Genomic DNA, 4,609 nt, shown 5'->3' with positions numbered 1-4,609 from the left:
AACATCTAATCCAGCCCTGTTCTCACCACACCACCCGCCTCCTGGCGATTCCCGGATTCTGATGCTTGCTGCTTCGCTTACAGTCAGCTGCACATTTGTACTTTACACCCACTAAGCACAGGCACCAGGACTGCATCCTTTATTTCTGAAGGACTTAAGGGAACACTGTCAGTCATGGAGAGACGACTCAGCAGTTAAGAGGGCTTGCTGCTCTTGCAGAGGACCCACATTGTGTGGCTTACAACCTACTGTAACTCCAGCAATAGGTTACTATAGGTTATTTCTCTGCTGCCAGTGAAGTGAGCCAATTTAAGCCAGATTAAATTATACTAAAGGCAGGTTTATTGAGGCACTGCTGTAAAGCAAGAGAGTTCACTGGCCACAAGGACTGAGGCCAGGAAAGTTGCCATGGGGAAACCAGGGCTGGAGGGATGGGAGGGAAGAAAGGGAGAGCAAGCAGAGAGAGAGAGAGAGAGAGAGAGAGAGAGAGAGAGAGAGAGAGAGAGAGAGAGAGATCAAAATATGGATATAACAGGAACTAGCNGGAAAAGAAGTCATTAAGAGCTATTTACCCTCTGGGTTCTCAGGGTCCACATTGGTATACTGCAATAAGCACCTTTAAGGCTTTCTAAAAACTGAGATGGATTTTCCTGTTTATCTTGGATAACCTCTTGAAGTTTTTTCAAAATTTACCGGCTTTAAAGCTGCTTTTCTCAGACCTGCCAAAAGACATGTAACAAACCTATTCCTGACTAGAGTACCACCTGCAGAATTATAATTCCATTGAGGATCCAGGTCAGGCACTGTCTCCGCTCCGTTTGAATGTGCCCTATCTGTTTGGTGAATCTTGTCTGCATGCGCTCTTGCCTATTTCCAAACTTGCTTGCGTTCCTGGAGAAGCAAATTGTTAGTAAGTATCATGTGTATATCATGAAAAGTCAAGCTGTACGACTGAGTGATATACTGGAATTCTTTGATGAAGGCAGAGGGATTAGAAGTATAAGAGCCCAATCTCTTCTCTACCTGAGAGAGCTCACTCAGTGAGAAGGGGACGTGCACTCTGACCAGAGCCCTGTAACCTCCCTAACGGGAAGGACAGTCGCTAGGTCAGATTCTTCTAAGGGTGGAGTGCTTGGGGCTTTGGTCATGGCCTTAGAGTGAGTAATAGGTGGTGTGAAGGTGGGTGCCAAAGTAGAACGCTTAGAGGGGCCTGCAGTTGGTACAGAAGGAGGGGGAGAGCTGGAGGTGACAGGCCCTGGGGAGTCTCAGTGGGGGGAAGCCGAGGTAGCAGTTTCGGTTCTAAACAGCACAGAAGCAGGCCTATGGTGGAAAGGAGGTGGTTTGTAAGCTGGGTCCAGTACTGTCATGGCTAACAGGAGTTTAGTTGGAGAGCAGGAAGAACACATAGCAGGATTGGAACGAAGATATATGAAAGATTTTGCATAGGTAACCTCTTCCCATTTACTGGCTCGCTGGCAGTATGTATTAAGATTCCTTAAAACAACTGGGTTTAAGGTGCCATTAATTGGCCATCGAGAACCATTATTTAGTAAGTACCGAGTCTAGACTTTATTGCAAAGAGATATCAATTTTGATGCCTTTAAAGGAGGTGTGAACTTTAATGACTCAAGGTTTTCTCTGAAGACACGTGGTTGCCCNTGCTCTGGAGGTTCCTGGTGTTCTTACTGGCATCCCAGAGAATAACTCAGAAACCAAATAGGAAATCAGCCAGGCTAGTGTGCCCAAGTCGTCACGAGGACCTCTAGTGGCTACCCAGTAAGTCCCGGACTTACTGTGCAAAGTGCTCCACCCTGGCCAGGGATTTCAACCAACCTGCTGGGGGCCCGACCTGCTGGGGGCCTGTATGGAAAGAGCAGCTTCCGACCACTGGGGGCCCGACCTGCCGGTGGCCTGTACAAAAAGAGCAGCTTCCGAGAGGAAGATCATGGGTAGTGTCTCTGCTATGTTGGCTGGGTCTAGCCTCTTGGTCCTTGGGCAGAGCTGGCCAGGCTCTGTTCCGTGAACTGGAGGCTACTCCCCACTGACAGGCCCTGCCAATAGTGTGCTGGTGTCTGCATGAGAGTTTTTAGCGAACCGGTAAAATGGGAGCATGGAAGCCCGGCTTATAAGGCACGTGGGAATGGCGCAGCTGACTTAGTTTATAGTTTCTGTGCCCCGGGACAGCGGCAGGTCATGTGGTGGAAATGGCGGGCAATCGCATTCCTCCCCTGCCCCCCCCCCCACATTAGTGTGAGCCCCGGTCATTTCTCAGGCAACCCGAGAATGGGGACAAAGGCTTAATGGTGGTTGATCCCCTCTGGTTGGGATTTAAAACCCCAGCAGGAGGTGCGGTTGCCAAGAGCTCTGGCTCAGAGAGGGGAAGAGGAAGTTGCAAGCTGAGCTGCTGGAGCCAAGGAGCTGGAGCCAAGCCGCTGTGTGTGGAGAGATGCGTGGCTACAGGCAGTGGGGATCTTACCATGGATGCCATGTTTGGTAGCCGCCACTGTGTCCACTGCCTGCCCCTAGGGCATACCAGGCGCTGGTGTGGCTGCTGTTTTTTTCTGCTTTATCAATCATTCCCGGGTTTCGGCACCAATTTTATATTTTAAGCGGATAAACCAAGCAGCAGACCAGGCCAAGGTGTTCCACGTGGGAGAGGTTTATTATGCAGGAATGGGGGGCAGCGAAGTGGGTAGAAGGGTAGAGAAGAGAAGAGGAGAGAGAGAGAGAGAGAGAGAGAGAGAGAGAGAGAGAGAGAGAGAGGAGGGGTTGGCTTCCTCTCTTAATACAGAAAATGACATCACACCAATGAGGGCGGGAACTGAGCCAAGTGGATTGTGGGATAGAAGGTCGTTGTTCTGGCAACACAGGTCAAGGGTCACATGGTTAGGCGGGGCTTGCAGTATCCTGGTGCTAACAATCACTCCACAGTTAGGGACATGCTCTAATTCCAAAGCTCTGTGTGTGCTATCTTTCTGTGCTGATAAATTCTCTCAAGAGCTTTCCTCCTGGGATCTCAGCCAGAGATTTCCATTTGCATGTGTACATGAGAGGGGGAGGGGGAGGTAAGAGTTGGGGAGGGGGAGGGGGAAGGGGAGGGAGAGGGAGAGGGAGGAGAGAGAGAGAGGGAGAGCAAGCTCACATTTGGTTGATCCACAGGCTTGGCATTTTTGTGGATCTGCATAACTAACCCACCCCCAAGAGACAGACACTTGCCTAGACCACACGTGTCTCTGCCCTGTTCACTCCCATATCAATGCTCTGGGGGTGTCAGACAAAACACTACAAACAGGTGGCTTAAAACAATAGGAACCAGTTCTTTCATACCTCTCTTTCTCTGTCTGTCACTCTGTCTCTGCCTCTCTCCCTCCCTCCCTCTCCCCCATCCCACACTCCTCACCCCCGTTCTGTCCTAGCCTCTAGTGGATTCTGACAATCAGAGTTGCTCGCTGACTTGCATCTTTGTTTTCTTTTATGTCTCTTACCTTGAACTCAGAGTGATCTCCCTACTAATGCCTCTAGAATGCTGGGGTTGAAGGTGTGTGCCACCATAAATTGCTTCCTTCACCTTTTTAAATGAGCAAGTGAATGGACGAATGAGTTGTGTATGTGAGTGACATGTGATATACGTGATATGCGCATGTGTGTGGAGGTATGTGCGTGCCATGTCCTATCTATTGAGGGGGCAGAGGATGGCCTTTGGGGTGGTCCTTTCACTGTGGTTCTGGAAACCAAGCTCAGGTTCTAAGGTCAGCACAGCAAGCACCGTGACCCAAGTTATCTCCTTACACACACACACTCATACACATGCACACGCGTGCGCACACACACACACACATGCACACCTTTTTTCTAAGGACAAGGAAAGTGTCAGGTAACACAGGCTGGCCGCAAACTCACTGTTGTAAACAGAGTCTAACCTTGAATTCCTGATCCTCTTGCTTCAACCTCTCAAGTGCTAGGGTGCACCACCATGCCTAGCTCTTTATGGCTCCTTCTACAGATCGGTTTATTTCCAAGGAAGACTAGAGCAGCAGCCCTAAGGAAACAAGGTATGTTGCAACCAAAGTACTAGTATGTGGACATGTGCAACCATCTCCCTCTGTCCCTGCTGAGTGTGGCTTCTGGTATCCATATTTGTCCCCTTTGATGACTTCAAAATGGATGCCTTCACTGTTAGCCAACCTGTACCTGATGTTTACCCAGAACTCTCAAAGTTGTACCCAGAAGAGGTCCAAACCAACGACTCCGCCCCCTCCAGCCCTTTGAACTGATCTCCTGAGCAGGAAAGAGAAGGCAGGTGGGCCCCAGCTTCTTTAGCCTGCTGGAATCTCCAGAACAAAGCATTACAGGCTCAGGGGCTGAGGCAACAGCAGTTCTCTTCCCCAAGGTTCTGAAGACTGCTTGTCTCACTGAGATCTTGCATGCTTATCCTCAGCCTCCATGTTCTGGGTGTCTCAATCCCCTATGCTAACTGGGCCCCAAATCATCCTATGACCTCATTTCTCTCTAACTAGCTTTGTCAGAGTCCCATCTCCCACTACAGTCACTTCAACAAGCCATTTTTAACAGTACATAACACCCCATGACACCAACCAGAGAGCTCGCT

The sequence above is a fragment of the Mus pahari genome, chromosome 1, assembly GCF_900095145.1.
Source record: "Mus pahari chromosome 1, PAHARI_EIJ_v1.1, whole genome shotgun sequence".
Classification (NCBI taxonomy): domain Eukaryota; kingdom Metazoa; phylum Chordata; class Mammalia; order Rodentia; family Muridae; genus Mus; species Mus pahari.
This window is presented reverse-complemented; position numbering follows the sequence as displayed.